General features: G+C 42.8%; 1 protein-coding gene across 7 annotated transcripts in view; it reads right to left on the bottom strand.

Moving 5' to 3' along the window:
* The window catches only part of TBC1D5 (TBC1 domain family member 5), a 2,783,701-nt gene that overhangs the window by 2,074,794 nt on the left and 685,295 nt on the right, over positions 1-23,612 (bottom strand). The window lies entirely within an intron of this gene.

Below are 23,612 nucleotides of genomic sequence, written 5' to 3'. Positions count from 1 at the left end.
GTAGAGTAGGGCAGATGGGAGAATAGCTGAGTGGAGAGCAGTATCAGAGAGCGAGGGATAATAGGAGTAGGAGGAACAACACCAGAGGGACAGCAAGAGGAAGAGATGGACAGAAAAAGGGGAGTGGGAGAAACTAGAAGAAAGGGAAAGGAAGAATAGGACATCAGGGTGGGGAGTACCAGAGCGAGCAATGAAAGGACTGTCAGACCTCAGTGAGTGGGAGGTACTTCTTCGTGATAACATTCTTATTGTGGGTGCCAGGTTCAGAACCACCTAAACTGATCACAGAGGAAGTGGGCTAAGTAAGGCGATTGCCTTTAGGCATTCTCCAGTAGCAAGTCAGTCCTTCGATAGTAGGGGTTAATGATCTCCAATAACCATCTTGCGAATTAGGGAAGCATGGGCTAGGGAGGGGGAAAGCCCATGGGAGACGAGAGAGAGAGGGACAGCCTTCAGGGAGCACCTTTACAAACCTTCCAATAAAATCCCTTGAATTATCTTTCAGAGTTGGTGTGTTCGTGAAGCCATCTGCGACACAGTTTGAAAAAGTTGATGGAAAAGCAGAAGTTCAAGAGGGAGGAAAGCAGACCATAGATGTCCAAGTAATTTCGGGAATCCAAGGTCTGGACCTAAAGTAAGCTTGGACTTGACTACAAACACACACCAATCAGAAAGCAGCAAACCCCACACCACACCTCTGCAATCCATGTCCCCAAGCACCACCCAAGAGGAGGAGGGACCACACTACAAAAGTCAGCTAGTTCAGTATGGCAGTGTGGGGCGTTGAAGGAGTTAGAGAAGGCTGTTGAGCTACAGGTCTATTGAGGGAAGGGCAGAAAGAGAGAGTTTGAGGCAGAGAGTTACTTGGAGGAAGAATGTTGTAAGGAGTAGGAAAGAGAGAAAGAGAAAAGGAGAGGAAGACCGCATGAACGAGACAGCAAGAGAGTGAGAAAGATGGATTTTTCTGAAAGTGGAGGTAGGTCACAACTGGTTCAGGGGGGCTCACCCTATTAGGAGAGAGGTGTATCATGCAAAAGCAGAGGGGAGGCAAGGTTAGAAGGTGTTTAGGCGTAGGAGGGATACCCCATCTGAATGAAGAGTTGCTGAGGGCGTTGTAGTAAGCAGAGGAAGGTAAGACATTTGGAGAATATAAAGTCAGTACCATCTGTAGGGAAGAATGAAGGAAAGTTAGAGAGGGATATGCAACTGCTATGCCCGAGGAGGAGAAAGGAGAACAGGTACCACTACATTAGCTGGAGACAGCAGGGATGTTTACAAGGACCAAGATGGTCCAGGCCAGGTCACAGAGGCGGCAGGAAGAAGTAATAGACGGTGCAGAGTCACCAGGGCCAGGGAAATTATGACAGGAGTAATCAGGAGGGAAGTGGTCTGGGGACCAGGACCCTAGGGTGCTCCCCGAGCCCATCTACCAGGCCCTGGGTCAGCGAGTCAATATTGAAAGGCATCAACTGTTGCCATAAACTCCTGGACAAGACTTCCAAGCTTCTCCAAGCCGAGGATGTATTGGCCTCAGAGATGTGTACCGCAGACGAGCACTAGAGAACCCTGACAACAAACTGAACAAAGACAAAGGTCAAGATGAGTCCAATCCAAAGAATGTGTAAGATGTTTTCCTTTGCTACTATTTACCACTGAGATACACTGTTTGGAAGAAAGTTTCTAAGTTTCTGTCTCTCCCCTAAGCCCACCTTTCACGGGTAGATTACTTTTCCTAGTCTGGGGTGTGGAGTCCTGAACACCCAAAAGAATCTGAATCCTGCAGAATCTAAGCAGACTTAGTTTTTCTAATGCATCACCTTTGAATGTCACAGATCCCCTCAAAAATATGCCAACTCACTGGTGTAATTCCAGGGTTTTTATTAGGCTTTATAAAAGGGGCTCTAGAGGCCAGCCCCCCCCTCTCTCCCATATAGATAAAGCAAAACCCTCCCTAACCCATGCATCCCCACTTCCCGGGTTAATACCCACCACTTGTTTACCCCTACTGTCTAGTTTTAACTGGCATTCTGTGAGTGCCTAAAGGCAATCTGTCTTTTCTACCAAACCACCCTCTAGGACTTCGGTAGGACCTAAGCTACTATGGAATTAGTTCAAAGTGGGTGCAAGGTTTGTGCCTTTCAGACTTTCAAGCCCCACTCGCGCTCCTTTCATACCCCGCTGCTCCTCCCCGTATCTTGCACTGCTGTTCGATCCTCCTCCCGTTACTCCCCTCTTTCCGGCTCCGCCCACATTGTCTCTCTGATTTATGCATATCTCTTTTTACAACTTCCCTCCACCCGATGTTACTCCTCCCTCCATTCCTACTTTCCTCCCTCCACTACATCACTGCTCTCCACTAATAATCCACCCAACGTTCGAATCAATCACCCTCCTTTCACTCACCATCCACTCTTTCATTAACACTCTCACTAATCCACCTTACATGCATATTCACAACTGAGTACCACTTAATGTAACCAACCAATCCCTCACCCTCTCTGCAAAGTGCCTCCACACTCCAGTCCAACATCCTTAATGTTTCTGGTTTCTTGGTCGGTCCCCACCTCCTACTCTGAACTTACTCTAACAACACACCTTCATGCGTTTATCCCCTTATCCTCCTTCCTCCATTGGCCTTCTTTTCCTGGCCAATTTGCCCCATCTTCCACACTCGGGAACATTTCAAATGCCAGACAACATAAAAAGGGGAGATAAGTCCCGTCCCATTCTTGCCGCACAAGTCCTCCATGTCAGCAAGATGGCGGTCCGCATTGGAAAGTGTTCAATTCGTGTTGGAGGGGCCACGTTCCTAGTAAGCATTACAATGTTTCTGGTTTTGCCAGGAAGCCGATCTGCGGCAAGATCATAAAAGTGCGTCTTGGGGAGTTCAGCTCCTGAAGCGCAGCGTGAGCTAGTGTTAGCTGGCGGCGCACAGCATTCCTGGCAGCTAAGCGTGCTCTCTGTTGCTTTTCTTAGTAGCTCTCTCTTCCCTCTGGTCGGAGTGGTCTGATAACTGGAGTAGACTGGTTTGAGGCTCTGGTGTGACCAGTGGCGTATTTAGGATTCAGCTGCCCTAGGTACAAATAAGTGCATGCACCCTACCCCCCCAACATTACTCCACCTCTGCCAGACTCTGCACCTTCACCAGATTCCACCCCTTCAACAAACTTTCTGCGTTGTCCAAAGTATGTCCCTTCTGCCCCATTTCCCCCCTATTTTGGCTCCATAACATTATAAGGATGTTTTCATGTTGCAAAGATTTTAAAAAAAGTAATTACTTCCTATCTAGTAATTGAAGCATGTTATGTCAGTTGAAAGAGGGTTCTCAGATCTCTGCTGCCCAAGATTTGGAGAAGGCAGTTTGTTCTACAGTTGACAGTTGAGTGCACTAGAGGGACTTGTTACAGCCAATTGTCTACGTTGGGTAAATCAGAAAACTAGCTTTTAGATGAAACATACAGAACAAACTGTCTGCCAACTGAACACAAGTTAGAGAAGGTTGGAAAGAGGAATTTTGGATTTCTGGTTTCTCACAAATTGCCTGGTCTGTAATATTAATGCATAATTTCATTCAGGGATTGCCCCACACTCTGGTGATAATCCCTCATACCAAGTGAGGATATAATATATCTATTAGACCAAAAAGAAGGGACACATACTTAATCGATCAACATCACACGTTGCCCTCAGTATTAGAAACACTGCCAACAGCCACTTAACAAATATGGGCTGTGTATAATCTAATGAAACAATTATTACCACTTCTATAAAGAAATCCAGTTTTTTAATTCAATTCCTTATTCATAGCACAAGTATCAAAAACATTAAAAAACACATATAGACGACATAAAAGTATACAATGTTAAAAAGTAGTTTTTCCACCACACAGAATCAAGTGCATCAATACTTGAAACACACATGTAGTAGCAACTTAATTTACTCTTGCTTCCTACTACGTAAAGATAGCCCAACTTATATAAGTTTCTGTCCTTGGTGTTGTAAATAACTGGACATTCTTCAGGGCAGAGATTTGTCTTGTGCTTTCTGTAGGATGTTCTATTCTTTCCTTTACGATTCCAGTTCCTATAGCTGGGGGTACATACAAACATATACACATTACTACATAAGCATTATTGGTTCATTTACTAAACCTAGCCATCCCTAAACCCCACTAGGGTGTAACAAGTATACAATTCATAATATACCCGTTACAAAAACACTTGTAGCCCTAACTGTTTACAAGTTCATTGACAATAGCAAATATTGTTATACACCTACACAAATAGTAAGGAGAGTTTACCTAACACCAATCACAACCTCTTTGGGATTAGTAAGTCCCTCATTCCGCCACATGGACGGTTTACCATGAGCCTCATTATGAAATATCAAGGGGGACAGCATAAAATGCGGTTTCAAACCTCACCTTGGTCACTAAGATTGGTCACCTCTCTCTCGAGGAAGACTATGATTTTTCCTTATTTTTCTTTTGAATGCACAACCTCCAATGTAGGTCACTTATCGCATTTTACCCCATCCATGGCTCTAATGCACAAAAATAAGTTCTAAGAATTACTGGAAATTGGAGTAACTGGTATAACTCCCCCGATAAGAATATGTCTTGGCCCTTACCTCCAGAAAATGGTGTTAAAAGTCCCAGGGCCCTCAGTCTTCAGGTCCAATATCCATATAAATGGTGTACTTTTCATTAAATGGATGGGTCAGGTTTCAATGCCTTGTCTGTAAAAAAAAAAAAAACACAGACCCCTCTTAAATTACGTTTGGGTTCCTTCAACTTTTTTTAAAATTCAGGACCTCAGTCCCCTCTAGGGGTAAAGCTTACCTTTGGCCATAGAACCGATGTGTCTATAGAGTAACTCCTGCTAGTCAGCACTCGGGAAGTTCCCAAGAAGCGATCGTGCAGAAGCTTGAAAAATGCATTTCTCGTCGCAGCCGCGCGCGTAGCGATGACATCGCGTACGCCGTAACGTGATGATGTCAGGATGAATCGCGCATCGAGCCGAGTCGTAGTCTAGGAGACACGTAAACATGTGTCCGTTCGTCCCTAATAGGTTCTATTCCCTATTGAGCAATACTCATCTATCTTGTAGAGCCCCTAAGTGCCTTTTTTGCACTACACATCTCTGGCCTTGTAAATTGTCTAAATTTACTAGACCTGACATACCAAGGGATCCCTAAAAATGAAGATGATGTTGAACACTAAACTTCCATAAGTATATTTTCTCTTGGTACTGATGACAGTAAATTGTACCTTCCATCCATTACACCTCAACATCAAGTGCTACAAGAAATTCCCTTATTGATATACGAACTGTAGGACACCAACGGGTATTATGACCCCACATTGTTGGTTTACATTCTTAAGTTGATTGTGCTATAGGTTTTTAATCACACCGTGTTAATTTTCATTCTTTGTTTAGTTGTCCCAAAAGTTCTAATTGCACAATGGTGAAGAGAGTACTTGCTGACAGGAGCCCCTATTACCATAATTAATGTACCCCAGTGGGATGAAAAAATATATATGCATATACCTCATGTTTACATGCAGCCAAATCACAAATCAAACGGGACGGAGTGGTATCTATAATATGCAGTACATCCATTGTCCACATAGATGAGTGTATCCGTTGTCTCTGATATGTACAGAATGTGGACTACACCAGATCACTTACAGGCTCTAAATCCTATACATTTTATTCGTTATAAACCTCATCAACATATTACGAATGATCAATGGAAATGCATGACTCGGGACCAACTGGCTGTTTGTTCCGATAGTATCTTATTTAATATTGTGCCACTCAATTTTTCATTTAGCCCCTTCACATGACTATTGGTTAGAAAAATGAGTTTCTGTTCCAAATTGATTCATTTTCTATTGATTTCTTCCTGAGTCTTCCCTCTAACTTTTTTCAAGATACACCACTCGAATTCCATGAAGGAATGGCCCTTCTCATCATAGTGTTTAACTAGTGGGGCTTCATCAATGTGATTTTTGAGACAGCTCTTATGTTCAATCATGCGTGTCTTTCACTTCCTATTGGTCTTACCTATATACAACAATGCACACGGACATTTAATCATATAGATTACATTCTCAGTTTGGCAATTAGTATTTTCATTCATAAGCCAATCTGACTTTAAACCTATATTCACACAGGTCATCTTCTTAGTTAGAGGGCACATAACAATTCCCACACGGATGGTGTCCCTCTACTCTTGGTAATCCCCACAGGGTGTGTTTTCTAACCTCAGCGTTACTCATTTTCTGTATATCATTTCCATGAGTTCTATCGAGGTTAATTATTTAGACCTGACGATTTACCATAAAGATAATCAACTGTTGGTTAAGCCTTTTGAGAAAAGCACTGACAGAAACACCTTGCTACATTATGGTAGCCACCATGCTAAACATGTACGGGACAATTTACCCTTTGGGCAATTTTTGCGACTTAAACGCAATAGCAGCACCAAGTTGGATTACAAAATGGGTGCTAATATACTGATTAATAAACTAACAGATAGAGGGTATCCAACAAAAATTGTTAAACAAGTAGCCAAGCGAGCTTATAAAAATCATCGAGAGGCTCTCTTTGAGAAGAAAAATATAGACAAATTGGACAGTCCATTGGTGTTTGTGAATACTTTTAGTAATGTCTCTTACAAAGTTAAAAACATCATACATAGGAATTGGAAAAAGATCATGACCACTGCGCAACCGTTGGTGGCTTTCAAAAAGAGTACAAACATTTGTAACTTAGTTATGAAAAGTGATATACAGAAAATGAGTAACGCTGAGGTAAGACAACACACCCTGTGGGGACTACCAAGAGTAGAGGGACACCATCCGTGTGGGAATTGTGTTATGTGCCCTCTAACTAAGAAGATGACCTGTGTGAATATAGGTTTAAAGTCAGATTGGCTTATGAAAGAACATACTAATTGCCAAACTGATAATGTAATCTATATGATTAAATGTCCATGTGCATTGTTGTATATAGGTAAGACCAATAGGAAGTGCAAGACACGCATGATTGAACATAAGAGCTGTCTCAAAAATCACATTGATAAAGCCCCACTAGTGAAAAACTATGATGAGAAGGGCCATTCCTTCATGGAATTCGAGTGGTGTATCTTGAAAAAAAAAAGTTAGAGGGAAGACTCAGGAAGAAATCAATAGAAAATTAATCAATTTGGAACAGAAAGTAATTTTTCTAACCAATAGTCATGTGACGGGGCTAAATGAAAATATTGAGTGGCACAATATTAAATAAGATACTATCGGAACAAACAGCCAGTTGGTCCCGAGTCATGCACTTTCATTGATGATTTCATATGTTGATGAGGTTTATAACGTATAAAATGTATAGGATTTAGACCCTGTAAGTGACCTGGTGTAGTCCACATTCTGTACATATCAGAGACAACGGATAGATTCATCTATGTGGACAATGGATATACTGCTTATTGTAGATACTACTCCGTCCCGTTTAATTTGTGATTTGGCTGCATCTAAACATGAGGTATATGCATATATATATTTTCATCCCATTGGGGTACATTAATTATGGTAATAGGGGCTCCTGTCAGCAAGTACTGTCTTCACCATTGTGCAATTAGAACTTTTGGGACAACTAAACAAAGAATGAAAATTAACACTGTGATTAAAAACCTATAGCACAATCAACTTAAGAATGTAAACCAACAATGTGGGGTCATAATACCCGTTGGTGTCCCACAGTTCGTACATCAATAAGGAAATTTCTTATAGCACTTGATGTTGAGGTGTAATGCGTGGAAGGTACAATTTACTGTCATCAGTATCAAGAGAAAATATACTTACGGAAGTTTGGTGTTCAACATCATCTTCATTTTTAGGGATCCCTTGGGATGTCAGGTCTAGTGAATTTAGACAATTTACAAGGCCAGAGATGTGTAGTGCAAAAAAGGCACTTAGGGGCTCTACAAGATAGAGGAGTATAGTTCAATATGGAATAGAACCTATTAGGGACGAACAGACACATGTTTACGTGTCTCCTAGACTACGACGCGGCTCGATGCGTGATTTAGCGTGACGTCATCACATTACGGTGTACATGATGACGTCATCGCTACGCGCGCGGCCGCGACGAGAAAAGCATTTTTCAAGCTTCTGCACGATCGCTTCTTCGGAACTTCCTGAGTGCTGACTAGCAGGAGTTACTCTATAGACACATCGGATCTATGGCCAAAGGTAAGCTTTACCCCTAGAGGGGACTTAGGTCATGAATTTTAAAAAAAGTTGAGGGAACCCAAACGTAATTTAAGAGGGATCTGTGTTTTTTTTTTTACAGGCAAGGCATTGAAACCTGACTTATCCATTTAATGAAAAGTACACCATTTATATGGATATTGGACCTGAAGACTGAGGGCCCTGGGACTATTCATACCATTTTCTGGAGATAAGGGCCAAGACACATTCTTATAGGGGGAGTTAACCAGTTACTCAAATTTCTAGTAATTCTTAGAACTTTTTTGTGCATTAGAGCCATCGGTGGGGTAAAATGTGATAAGTGACCTACATTGGAGGTTGTGATTCAAAAGAAAAATAAGGAAAAATCATAGCCTTCCTCGAGAGAGAGGTGACCAGTCTTAGTGACCAAGGTGAGGTTTGAAACCACATTTTATGCTGTCCCCCTTGATATTTCATAATGAGTCTCATGGTAAACCGTCCATGTGGCGGAATGAGGGACTTCCTAATCCCGAAGAGGTTGTGGTTGGTGTTAGGTAAACTCTTACTATTTGTGTAGGTGTATAACAATATTTGCAATTGTTAATGAACTTGTAAACAGTTAGGGCTACAAGTGTTTTTGTAACAGGTATATTATGAATTGTATACTTGTTACACCCTAGTGGTGATTAGGGATGGCTAGGTTTAGTAAATGAACCAATAATGATTATGTAGTAATGTGTATATGTTTGTATGTACCCCCAGCTATAGGAACTGGAATCGTAAAGGAAAGAATAGAAAATCCTACAGAAAGTACAAGACAAATCTCTGCCCCTGAAGAATGTCCAGTTATTTACAACACCAAGGACAGAAACTTATATAAATTGGGCTATCTTTACGTAGTAGAAGCAAGAGTAAATTAAGTTGCTACTACGTGTGTGTTTCAAGTATTGATGAACTTGATTCTGTCTGGTGGAAAAACTACTTTTTAACATTGTATACTTTTATGTCGTGTATGTGTGTTTTTTTAATGTTTTTGATACTTGTGCTATGAATAAGGAATTGAATTAAAAAACTGGATTTCTTTATAGAAGTGGTAATAATTGTTGCATTAGATTATACACAGCCCATATTTGCTAAGCGGCTGTTGGCAGTGTTTCTAATACTGAGGGTAACGTGTGATGTTGATCGATTGAGTATGTGTCCCTTCTGTAATATTAATGCAACATAACTAAATTTCGACATCCGTTATCAAATGGTAAAGTTTACATATAAAATATGTGCAAGTGATATAGGCATATCTTAAATGTTGAATATAAAAGAACTTGCATCCTTCTCATAACAGCTCTGGTTTTAGCGGGGGAGGGGTGGAAATAAGGCAAGTTACCTGCTGCAGCCGATGTACCGCCAATCTCTTGGACTGGAACGCCATTACAATATGGCAAAATCACAAGTGAAGTTTGTAAACTCTGCATGGGCATAGACTCCTCAGTATAGTAAAGACAGCTAGAGAAGGTTCTTGCAATCGTTGGCTGTGCATCCTCACGGTGGAGCAATGGATAAGGGCGATACTGAACATTCATGTGTGGGAAGCAAAAGCATTCCTCGTAGCTGCCCAACGCAGACACCTTTTATAACAAATGAAGTGGTACATACTGTTTAAATCATTCCTGTGAGTGTCATTGTTCAAAATATCAACACTCCAAGAGAAAGATTGAGCAATGGATCGGGCGTTCCAGCACTATATTACCTTTGAGGGCGTAGTTTAGGCCATGGCTCTTGCCAGTTTGCGTTTAAGGCAATTTAAAATGTTTGTTAACCCTGTAGAGTTGGTTGGACTGTACAATACATAAGAACAATGAAATGTGTGGGTATAGATATAGATGTCCTACTGTCGTCTGAAGTACTGTTTCACAGTAAAAGTCATACCTGGTATTTAAAATATAACTAATGTAAAGATTACTTATAAACATTACACCTATGCATTGTGACACATACTTTGTAGTTGGTTCTCCTGGTTTTTACTGAGCGTGCAGCAGAATGTCATCAAAGACACATGATAAACCCAGCAGGGATGCCATTTGCCTGCTTTTCACTGAGCAGCTTCCGTAAAGATAGCTGAATGCATATATCTGCGAGACACCTTTAGAGCTAAGAAACAGTAGGTACCTTTGGCACACAGTTTTCTTTTCACACTCTTCTATGGCTTTGGGTGTCCTTCACAGACGTCTTGATGCACTTGCGCATTTAGATTTACTCTTTGCTATTTTAACTTCTCCATGATCTATTTCATGCTTGCACCTTTTGGGCGGCCACACACCTCTGAAATGTGGTGCCGGTGGGGTGAAATGAGTGCTTTCTTCTGAACATTTTGTTGCCACCTGTGGGAACTCTGTGCTTGCACAAGCATAGGTATGAATTTAATATTGTAAAATGAAGCACCATTTTGAACCATTACTTTTCGGAGGGGAAAAGCCTTATTTTTGCAACGGTTTAAAAAAATGCATGATGTTTTTTTTTAATATAAAAAAGTGATTGTGTATGTGTGTATTGATAAGAAAGAATTCCAACGATAACGTGAAGTGGCGCCAATAAAACCAATGAGGTTTTTGGCTGTTTTGCATATTCAAGAGCATTTTAGGAAGACAAGAATGACAAAAGAGCTTTATATCTGTCATGTTTGTGAGAGTTTGTCTGACAATCACTAAATACCTAAAGCACGCTATGTTTGGTACGCATTCCCTTTTTTTTTTAACAATCACACTTTTGTAAATCACAAACATATATATGTTTTGCCAGAAAAGACTTTAGCCATCAGAGTGGAATGACTACTAACAGCTCAAAATTACTTTGGCAGTGTTGTGGATCATCCAGACTCGGAGAAACAAAATTGGCTTTATAAAAAAAAAAAAAAATGAGAACCAGCAAATTGAAGAAAAACTGCAATAAAAAGCTGATCCACAGGCAATCTGCCGCCCTAGGCCTGGTCCTAGTCGGCTGTGTTGCAAATACGTCTCCTCCGTCCCCCTCTCCCTTCCCACCGCCCCCCTCCATCTCCCTCTCCCCCAGCCATCTCCCTCTCCCCCCCCACCCAGAACAAGCACACAGCCATCCACCCTTCCACACACTAACATATCCACATAAGTGTACACGCTAAGTCCCCATCACTATAGAAACAAACACTTTTCCCAGTACAAAAGCCAGACACGTTAATTTAGCCAGTATTGGTTTTAACTATGTACGTAGACTCGTGTGTGGTCAGCCAAGTTCCTTCCTTGGCCTTCTACTCTGGATTACCTATACGAGTGCAATGGCTGGCATTGCCAAACACTTAGGTCCTTGATGTCCACTTGAATGCTGACACTCTGCACATGATGTGCTCTGGTCTCCATTGGGCTGAGCCAGAAGCATCGTGGGCCGAAAGAGCTTACACAACACTGTTGAGAATAGAAGAAGACGCAGATGCGCTCTTCCAGCAAAATATGTCTTGTAATACAACCATGGAGGTCCTGAGGCCCAAAAACCACCAGCTAGTCTGGCACTCTCCAAGATCTGCTCTCCGAAGGCGGAATCAATAAATTACAAGCTCTGTGCAAAACCGCTTGAGACCCACACCCAGTAAAAGCAGCACTGACCAAATAAAAATAAATGGCTTGTGGATTAACTGACATTTTACTGTTAGGGTGAGTGTTATGACAAATGAAATTGGCAGAGAGCACAGCATGTAATACTTGCTCAGACGGGTTTCTTATATTAATATCAAATATAAAATCCAGTGGTCAATCCAATTACCCATAATACCTTTTGGTTTTATGCAAATAGGCAGGACTCAGTCCTACATGCAGGTGCCCCCAGCTTCATTAAATGTGCTTCTTTGAGCAGAGTGGGCACCCACATCACTCTGACTTCTCCCCAGCACAAAGGTTGTCCTCGAGTACATTGGGCTATTTCCAGCACTGCACCCACAGTGAAAAATCAGGGCAATATAAAATGTGCAACACTACTTCAAAAAATTACACAAGTTAAGGATGCATATTTTGCACACAAAAAAAGAAAACCATTCGTAACCCTCGGCAAAATTGAAGAGATGTTCATCTTTTTTTGTCTTCTCAGTAGTAATTAATAGTGGTAATGCGTATTCAATACTAAATTAAGACAAAAGACTAGAAAACACATTATTTTAGTATTCAGTTAGTAATTGACTAGTATTCCGCACACTGAATAGTCTTCATATAGTGTCTGCTTAAAAAGAATACTATGGAATACTGAAAAAGACTAGTATAGTCTTAGAATGCTATACCTGTAGTATTCGACACTGGTAAGGGACCACACATGATTGCACCTGGTTAAGCCAGAGCAAACCTTGCTGGATGCATGCGTGTGTTCCCACAAAAGGGGCCTGCTTCATTAACTCTGGGACATACACTGAACACATGGGAGCCCCCTTCAACACGCACACCTTTAACACACGCTGCGTTTACATTTGAGCTTAGGTTAAAGCAATATAAGCCGAAATCTGCTATTACTAGACATTTATTTCAAGTCCACCCAAGAAAAAAGGGCCCAATATTTTTTTATTTTTTTTAAAGGAGCCTAGAACAGCTTGGCACTGGGCTGAGATACGGATATGCTCCCGCTCCCCACACCCGCCCCTATTTACAAAACCTTTTTAACAAGCTTTTTATGCTTCGCTGAAATAATAAAAAAACATGATGTGGAATAAAAGCCATCCCCAGTGCTTGAAGAACTCTCAAGGATGCTTTCTGACTAAAACAAAGGCGCCACAATGACAGCTAAGTGTGTGGGAGGCAGGCGGCCTTGTGCTGATAATTAGCATGTGAATTTAGGGATTTCACTGCTTAATGCACGCCCACCCACCCATTATTCCCACTACGGTTTCCATGTCACTTAATGGCGATAGATATTCTCTTCCCAGCTCATATTTACATCACAGGCTGCTTTTTTTAATGTAAGTTTTCATGATAGGATAAACAGCCGCTGCGCAGCACTGCTCCGCTGCGCGTCTATGATGGAGGCGCTCTCTCGGAGGGGCCGGCCAGTGTACGTACACAAGGGCAGTGGACACAATATTTCATAATATCAAGTAGGTATTTATGCGGGGCAATGCGCAAAATAATACATGTTATGCACACAGGCCTCTGCGCGCTTTATTCCATGGTCCAAGGCAGGGTATATGCAGAGCGGTGCACACAATATTCCATGATCCAAAAAAGGAGACCGCTTCGCTGCTTCCAACTATCGGCCAATCTCTCTCCTTGATGCAGATGGAAAAATCTTTGCGGGATTAATTTTGAGGGACCTGGAGGTTTGGGCAAACACCAGGGGGATCATTTCGAAACTACAGACTGGCTTCAGGCGGGGCCTGTCAACAGCTTTGAATGGTATCGTCTTGACTTGTCTGACATCGAGATCTCTCAAGAAAAAGGGTATTCCTCTCTTCAGTGTCTGGATTGATTTATCACAGGCTTTTGACACTGTAAATACAGAACACCTATGGGGAACATTGTAGAAGTTGGGAGTGCCTGATAATCTTCTAAATATCCTAATTGAATTTCATCATAATTCCACACTGCGTGTGAGACTTAACAGGGTGCCCTGTCAAGAGGGGTCAGACAGGGTTGTCTTGTTGCACCCATACTTTCCATGCTCTACTTATCAGATTTACCTCAGGGCTTGGAATCAACTGGCAAGATTAGCCCGAAATTGGGTATTAAAAAAAATCAATTGGTTGGCTTATGCCGACGATATTGTATTATACAATACCCAAACCAGCTTGCAGCGATTATTAAAAGCCCTACTGGATTATGCCTCAGTGAATGAACTGGGAATTAACCCTGATAAATCTAAAGTGGTTAACTTCAAACACCCGCTTAAAAGGCTTAAATCCTTCTCATGGAGTATTGACAATTGTTTGATCCCAGTTCTCAATGAGGTTATGTATCTAGGCTCCCATTTCATGCCTTTCCGAACAAGGCTCTACTCATTTTAGCCTTGGACTTTAAGATCTTAAAATTGGGACCACAAATTAAAAAAATCCTTGAAAAATATTTCAAATTTTCTATCATTCCGGTTATTAAATATTATATTGGAAAAGTGGTACCCAAATTATTGTTTGGTCTGGAATCAAACCACCAAGCCATTAACATTAACTGGGATGGTGTAGAGTCAACGCTCCGGAAAAAAAACTCTGGGCTTACCATCTTGAACTCCCATTGGCTGCATTAGATATGAGCTGGGCTTGTCTACTCTACTCGCTTGGCAAGAATGGAAATGGGTTTCGGCTTATGAATTAATGCTGGATCCCCCCCTTCCTCCCTATATGAAGATGGCGCAAAACTGATGGTCAATGCGGAAACTCCTCTTTTGAATAAACTCAAAGCGAAATGCGATGAGATATTAACAAAATCTGACTCCTCAATCGAAACTCTGATTCAAAACCCCCTTAAGGCTAAGGAATCCATAAAGAGAATGGATTGGATACGGACTATTGATGGAATGAGATTGGCCAAGTTATGCTCCTCTCTAACTCCCACTAATTAACCAAGATCTCTCTTTCCCTCGTATAAAGGAATCTCCTGCGATGGGTCCTCGAAAGGATTTCCTTAGATTTAGATTACACTTATTACCTACATTAGAAATCCTCAATATTAGGGATAAGGTGCTTTATCCTGTTGATATATGTAATAAATGTGATAATGCTGAAAGTCAATTTATTAAACATCTTTTATTAAGTTGTACAGGGACAGGGGCTATTAGACTTAAAAGATTCGAAAGATTTGTTGACAATACTGACTCCTTGGTTTCTGATATATTTTGGGAAAGAATGGTCTCAGGACATTTCCTCACTTACGAAGTAGTGAAACTACTGAATGATCTGCGTCTGATGGGAACAAATGTTATAATTCTCTGTGAAAAAAAATGAAGATTCCCAAATAACTAATAGATCTAGAAGCATTTCTCTGAGTGTCATTTAGTTAGAGTTTTTTATTCAGTCTGTTATCATTTCTGATATATTATTTTTCCATATTTTTCTTCTTATTTTGATTGTGTTGTGATTTAAGCCAACATTAACTGTGAGCGATATGAATTTTTTATATTTGGTCAAAAAATGTTCTTTTCTTTTTAGTCTTTTCTTCTTCGGTCTACTAGGATGTGATTTAAATATGTATTGATTGAATTATCGAATGTTTGTTTGACGTCTTTATTTTTTAATGAAAGGTTTTTATGTGACTTGTGTATAAAGTCAATATTTTGTGGCTGTAACACAAAACAATTATATATATATTACATGATCCAAGGAGGGGTATATGCAGAGTTATAAGCACAATATTCCATGACCCAGGGTAGGGTATATGCAGAGCTATACGCACATTATTCTATGGTCTAAGGCAGGGTATATGCAGAGCTATGCACACAATATTGACCTTCAAGTCAATGGACACACTTTGTTAAGCACAGTTCTGGTTAAATTACTGTAATACAAACCACAGAAATCTGCTGAAAACAACTCGTGTTTAAGGGTCGTGATGGCTGTGGCCTAAAAGATCAAAACCACAGAACTTCGCCAGTTATGGCTCCCAAAGCAACTATAAATAAGTCTGACATCGGCGTCAGACTCGCCCCCATGAACTCAAGACCCACTGCTTGAAGGATTCCCCCCTCCTCAACGCGTAGGCCATCACGTCGGCCCTGGCGCCACCTGACTCGCTAGACGCCGCCGGCCCCTCTCCTGCACACCACCTGAAAAGCACTCCATTATGCATCTATACTGTTGTATACCTCTGTAAAGCGCTTGGTTGCTTCTCGAAGCTAGGTTTGTGCTCACTAAATACTGTAATAATAAAATAACAATGCTGAGTTATGATATCCGCTGTCATTATGCCCAGTGGGCATGTTGTGGAGACTCTAGAGAAGTGTGGAGAGTACAGGCTGGGAGAGTAGGACACTGGCCCCAATTCACAATGTCTGTACCCCACCCTCTCTACATGCTGCTTGCAGGAAGGACATGATGCGCCTCATGAAATAACTGTGCACTGCCGTATGACATTCCCACCACAGTTCCCCCTGCCACATGTCAACTCCCTTGAAGTGGCTGATACGCAAAAGTGAACTAGAGAGTAGGGTTTGTGTTAACAGGACATGCAGACGTGATGGAGTAGGCACGCACTGCTCATCTACAGTTCCATTGATTGCTGTAGGTCTCTGTGGCATATCAGTTTAGGAATGCCAAAATAGTCTATGTTTTGATATTCTTATAGCCCACGTTTTCCTGTATCCTGCAAGAATACTTTTCCATAGAGAGCCTCATGCTTCTAAGGGCTGCAACAGGGAAGCATGAAGCTCTGGGCCAACACTGCTGAGCTATCCACTCTGATGAGAGCAGGCCTTTGGAGGAATTGTTCAGTTAAAAAGAAACCTTTCCTATTAGATCTACCCACCATCCTTCTGCTGACCCCCAGTCATCTTTACATACAGAAGAGAATAACCTTAATATTGTAACGTTTTTATGACTTTTTCGTGGAGTCATTATCCTGCTTCTAAACACTGCAAGAAAAGGTGTAAAAAAAACAAACAGGAAATGCAACTCCAAGAATCAGGTCATTACCAAAAGCTGCCAGTCTGCATATTGGTAAGAAGAATGGCCTGCATTTTTACACCTGTAATTCCCAAGCAAAGGCTCAGAATAATCCTAAACTCTTAAATTGGTGTCCTTTTGAAGGTGACTGCTGTGACTCTTATTCAGCTTCAGAAGTGACCTTATGCTGTGCTTATGCGATGCTATGAGGCGCGTCCATTGCGCCACCGCCGTAGGGGAGGGGTCTCACTGCGCTGGTACCGTCATATGCCAAGCAGTTTCTCTGCGTCTATACACTGATGTGCCCATATGTTTGTATTGCCACATCCGAAAATGTGTGTGAATGAAACATGTATGGAACAGCATGAGATGAGATCTTACAGGCATCTTAATTGGAACAAAAATAATAATGTTTTCAATTCCTATTGTCTGAGGGCAGTTCAAGGGCTTTTATTGCATGTTTTGTGGACCCTAGGGCCATCCCTCTCGCGTCCAGTCTCCCGTGGGATGCCCTCCCCAACCCAGGAGTCTGTCACCCCTGCTGGTCCTGTATAGTTCTACCAAACAGTAGCCCCTACTGTCTAAAGTCGCCTAAGACTAAGGAGGATTCCCTAAGGACAGGCTCGATGACTCCCTCTGGGGCTCCCTGGCTCCCCCTACACTAGCCACGGATTAGTGGGAATAGGGCCTTGCATTTACTCTACGGCGCGCGCCTAAGATCAAAATCAATCATGTGCACTCTCACCTCACCCTTCTGCTCTGCCTCTCCCTGGACTCCAGCCTCCAATCCTCTCTCCCTTCCCTGTTGCAGCCTCCACCCTTTGATGTTACCTCCTCCACCCGTCCGGCCCTTCCTCCTTCCTTGCAACTCCTCTCACACTACTCCTCCTCCTCCTCCTCCTCCTCCTCCTCCTCTTCCCACACACTACTGCCACTCCACCTACTACTGTACTCCCCCTCCAAATACTACACTACTCTGCCCACAACTACACACCTCACTGCACTCCTCCTAAACCAATACCTCACCTGTTCCAACAATCTCCTCCGCAATCTGCTGGTCTCTTGGTTGTCCTTCACCTGGTACACCAACAATTCCTACTTCCGTTCCTCCTTTAAATACCCCTCCCTTCCAAGGGATCGGTCGGTTCTCTTTCCTTAGACAATCCGGGCTGTTCTCCCTGCCCCAGGATGTGCATGGGGAAGATTTGAAAAGGGGCTCAATCCCCTCCCACTGTTTCCACAGGTAACAATTTGTGTTCTGGGATTCAGTCTCCCTCCTAGTGTCGGTGTCCATGGTGGTTTAGTGGATGATTATGTGTGCGTGGTGTCGCCCGATGTTGCCTGGTGGGACCCTGCCAGCGCCTTCCCCCTGCAGCTCTTTATGTCCCGTTCACAGGGTGGCTCTGTGCTGGGCCTCCATGTTGTGTGGGTCGCTTGATAGCGCTGAGGGTTTCTGCAGGTGCTGTGAGGTTCACTGCTGCTTCGGTTCTCTGGTGTAGGTCAGGCTGACCCTTCTGCATCACTGCATCTGCACAAATATGCAACACAGGCAAGCGGCTTGTTTAAGAGGCACGGTAGGAGATCAGGGACTGCGATAATCACATTCTGCCACAAGGTGGGGGCCGGAATTGGGGCTTTTTTTGATGACACCATGCATTATAAAGCAAGGATGGCCTCTGGTACCATACCTTCCCCTCCAGCTCCCTGTATAGAGGGTTTCTTAGCCTGACTTGTTAAGGCCTGGTCACACTATGGGTACGGGGAAACCTAGGATCCGGTGACTTGATGAACATCTTATGGCTAATAACTTAGGTTTGGTTTCCTTGGTGCATCTGTATGAGAGGTTTTGTCTCTGGGCAAAATAACATGAACGTTTGGTGATGATTCTTCCAATGGTTCTGTTTGGTGTCCTGACCCACGTTTGGACTATTAAGCTGCAACATTTGGTGCTGTGGGCTTAGGAAATCCAGGAGGGCGGAAAAGCCCACATTTGTGCCAGAATCCTAGAGAACCGTGCAGTTTTGCACACAGCAAAGTGGTCCCCTGACCTGCCACCCACCAGTGCAAGCATGATGGGCCAGGAGTGCCATGAGTGAAATGTGTGCCAAAGGAAAAACAGCAGTGCCGGTTGGCTAAAAATAAAAAAAAAGCGCTTTAAAATCACCTTTGTTTCCCTGAATGCAAGCTCAAAATGCCTATTTTAAACATCACAAGATATTCAAAAATCTCAATGAACACCAGCAGACATTTGGCAGAATGTATTCTTGCGTGCATACTAAATCTGGAAAGATGAAGAGCCCAAAACAATGTTTATAACAAAACTGGCTGAGCTGTGGATGTCAGCGGTTTAAGTTAAATGGACAGAAAGCCACTAAAATCGAAATGTTTAAAATAAATGAGTGACCTACTTTTGAGTGTAACATAGTTTGCAACTGTTGAAATGTCATAGGTTTGAACTTAGAATCAGCGTTATAGCTGCATGTGTAAAAATTGTCAGTGTGATTTGAATGTAGAAAACTGGGAACTAAAGTGACATTTAGCGTAAGCCTGGCTGGAAGAGAGTGGATTCTGCCTGACAACTACCCCTGACAGGAGAGGGAATTCGGCAGCTGTGTTCCCAGGCCTGGCTGCATCCTGCTGCCCCTGCCAAAAGGAGATGACACCTCTCTGATTGAATTAGGGGAGTGGCACCTGGGGACTACAGGAAACTAAACAAAGCACTGTCCCTGGCTCAGGCAAATGTTATATTAGGGGGGTTGTAAATTGCTTCCTCTTGGGGGAAACTGGGAGGGGCAGTGCCTGTGAGAGCAAGCTGAGCTTGGGGGAAGTGGATAAACCAGAAATTACACCATGTGCTTTGGAAAACCACACCCCTTTGGGGCCAGAGCATGATTTTAAAAAGATGGATAATTCACAGTGCGGACTTGTCAAAATTATATAAATAACATAATTCCTGTGATTTTTCTGTGCACATTTTAAGAGGTGTTAGGACCCTGTGGTATGTTCTTGGGGATAGTAGCGGAAAAAAAAGGTTATTACTCAAAATGTATGCATGTTAAAAATCTGACATTTTATCATCTGAAACCCATATCCCTGGTGCACATTTGTGTAAAATCTGGAAAGGTTTAGAGGTCGTTATCTGGATGAAAAGGGGAGAATTCTGTCATAAGTGGACACGACATCGTACAAAGACAGGGATCGGATGGTTTGGTGCTACAGAAAATATGTTAACTGGACCTATAATATTAGAAAAATGGTACATAGATAAATATGTATTTGGGTCAGAAATAGATTTGTGTGCAATTTGACAAGGGGAGGTTCCTCTGACCATAAAACCTACAGCATCACTCTGACACTCCATTTCTTTCCCCCAATCAAGGGAGAGAGGAAAGCTTGGCCAATGATAAGTGAGAGGGGCAGACTTAGCTAGGCCCAGGCACACACCCACTTTCAAAACACATAAAAAGAGCCACTGGAACCCAGGTAGGGACATTCAATTTCCACTTTCTTGCAGGACGCTTTGCCGGGAGACTCCAGACTTCAAATCCATCAATCTCCAGAGACCAGAGATCCAGAGAGACCAGAACTGTGCAGTGCTGAGAGCAGAACCAGAGACCAGACTGCTGTGAAGAACCGCTAGCAAGAGTCCAGCCAATCCTGACCCGATCGGTGACGAAGCCGCATTCCTGTCTAAGTTCATAGTGTGAGTACCCAGTCAGGACTGTGAAAAACCCAATCTCTTAGTTTAAAATAATCTAATCCAAACTATTTTAGCCTATTAGAACTGCCTCCTAGAATTGTGTTATTCTGTCATCTTTAAAACTGAAACTGTCATCTGTCATTCCGAGCTTTAAAATTTCAAATCCGAAAAACTAACTTTACTAAATCGGCCGTATCTCTGGAACCGTTTGTGCTAGGAGCGAGATTCAAAGCTTTCCAACGAGCCTAGAACCGACTTCCTACTCCTCATACTCTCTCCGTAATTGCGCTCGACGCACGCGACTAAATTTGCCGCGATTTGACATTTTGCTTAATTTCAGCCATGTGTAAAAAGATTTGTCCTCGCTTTCCTTTGCTGAAATTTGTTTGCAACCTGACAATTATTCATAGAGCATTGCTAAAGTGATCCTGAACTAATACAAAGTAGCTGTCACCCACCCTGAACCTCTAGAGAGAATTAAAATCATTTTAGCATATTTCTCACTTCTTTGCATACCACATCAAAGTATATTGCCTGTGTTTAAAACTCCTACCTGTTTTCCTCTAAGCTTGCTAGGGGGGAACTGAATTATACTTGATTGCATTCCTGAGAACTGTGTGCTTTCCTTCCATCTCTTTACCTTGCATAAAGGGGGGGGGGGTGAATTGTCAAAGAAAAGTGATTACATTGTCTTTTGTTGAAGTCATATCAAGTTTATTTCCTGTACTGCATGTTCATTCATCATTGCATTGTCCTTGAAGCCATAAAAGCATTGTCAGCTACTTTATCCTCTCTGTATCACTTCCAAGCCATCAAAAAGAGTGTACCAATGTAACATTATCCATTGTTGATCACTATCATCCTCACAAGTGTGCTATCAAATATTAATTTACTATAAAAGTGTGATAGATATATATTGTTTAATTTTCAAATAAACCTTTTAATTTGCAAAACAAACCTACTTCTTGGCTCAGTGGGGTCAGGGGGATTCTAAGAGAGGGGTGGTATATAAGGGTAGTCATCCAGAGTAAACGAACTGGACATAAAAATATATCAATAAGGGTTTCCCTCAGCATCCCAGACTAGGCATTGACTTAGCTGTAGTGTTGAATTGAATCCGCTTACAAAGTGGGGGCTCGTAGCCGGAGATTCTGGATTAGATTTACCACTTGTGCAGCTTAATACAGTGTGCCAGCTGACCGGATACACATATCCGGTTAGATCACCACGCTGTTTTACACTGTGAAAGCACTCCTCAAAGGAACACTCTAAGGAAACGGTCTGTTTTGCAAAATAAAATACAAACTTCTGTAAGTCAGGAAGGAACCCAAATTCCAGAATGACGACACTGGTAGACATCAAAATAGCCAGAGAACACTTCTTACATAAGCTATTTGTGAGAGGTGAATGGACTGAGCAGGGCCAGGATGCGTGGTTGCACGCAATCACACAACAGGTCACTGCAACTGGGCTAGATATCTGGAGAGATCAGGGTCCCTTACATGTGGCCCTGAGTGAACTATACATGGTTCCTAAAGCTAAAGATGAACACGACAAGATGGTTAGGATAGCGGCATATTTGTATCTATATATGGGAGCCATGCAGGACAAATGTGCTGAAGGCCAAGATCTGGCAAGTAGGCAACTGTTGGCATTAGAGAAGGCCCAATCTGACCTGGTCTCTTCTGTGCAGAGGAGCCAGGAGTCAGAAAATGATAGTAGGCAGCATATCATTAAAATAAAAGAGGACACAGGTATACTGCAACAGGAAAAGACAGATCCGGATACCAGAATTCTGGCTTTGCAGAAGGAGCACCAAGACAGTTTGGACTCCTTACTGCAGAGCCAGAAAAAGCTGGAGCAACAGATCAATTTCAACAGGGCATGCACAGAGCAGGTAGCCACCCTGCAAATCCAACTAGACAGAGAGAAAGAGGAAAGCAATAAATTGATTTTGAAAGACCTGGATACCCAGGCAGAGTTTGATGAAGAACGCCAGAAAGCTGGTGCCTTTCAAAGGCAGAGGGACAACCTGGCGTCACAAATGCAGGCTCTTGGTCAGGAAAGGGACACCTTAGGCCAGGAAGTCTGCCATTTAAAAAGAAAAATTGAAGAAAATCACTTGGCCCTCCAAGGGCTGGGTGACCTCTAAAAAGAGCATCAGGGCTTGCTAGATCACACCAGGAGGATGGAGGAGGCTCTGGCAAGAAAGGAGCAGGCCAGTAGGGATGGGACTCAGGAGGTAACCCTCCTGCAGCAGAGACTGGCCCATTACTCCAGGACCAATCAGGAGGCACAGAGAGAAAATGAGGCTCTCTGTCAGCACAATGATAGGCTCCAGCAACAGGTAGCCATGCAGGAGAGACTGATCGAGTCTAGTAAGGCCTTAACTGAGGAACTGAAAGCGCAGGCTCTTGCATTGCAATAGGGAGCAGGGGCTGACACAGATGAAGTTTGCTGGGAACGGGAAACAACTGAGCATAACCTCAGAAGCCCTAGTACCAGAGGCTTTCATCTCTCTCAGTCCCTGGACTCTGCCACCCCCATGTCCCCTGGCGCACATGAGCACAGGGCCACAGGAATGGCAGATTACTATCCAGCCAAAAGTATGGGGCTCATAGGCCAGTACCACCCAGGAATGGATGGGTGGGCATCCAGGCATGGGCACCTAAGTACAGTGCAATTTAGTGGGGAACCCCAGGAGAGTAGGCCTACTAAGGGCATCCTGAAGACCTCTGCCCAGTTAGGTCAGTGGGGGGGGGTACCCATCAAATCCTGGTAGCAAGGAGGGATCTGAAGACTCCTCTGAGCGTCACAGGACACAGGGGCCAGGTCCCCACATTCTGCCAGCTATTCCCAGGCTTGCAGAATCCAGGAAAACCTGGAAGATGAAACTGACACCTCTGGGAGCAGTGCTTCTGAATCAGAGGATGAATGGACCAGGGTTGCCCGAACCAAAAAAGCCAATAAGGTGAAAAGGGCCTTGCTTAAGGACCCCTTAACACAGATTAAGGCAATCAGGAGTGTCATCACGCCTTATCCTAAGAACGCCAAGTATCCTGTTTGGGAACACTTGGAGCTCTATGAGC

This window comes from Ambystoma mexicanum, chromosome 2q (assembly GCF_040938575.1).
Source record: "Ambystoma mexicanum isolate Mex_15411 chromosome 2q, UKY_AmexF1_1, whole genome shotgun sequence".
Classification (NCBI taxonomy): Eukaryota; Metazoa; Chordata; class Amphibia; order Caudata; family Ambystomatidae; genus Ambystoma; species Ambystoma mexicanum.
This window is presented reverse-complemented; position numbering and strand designations above follow the sequence as displayed.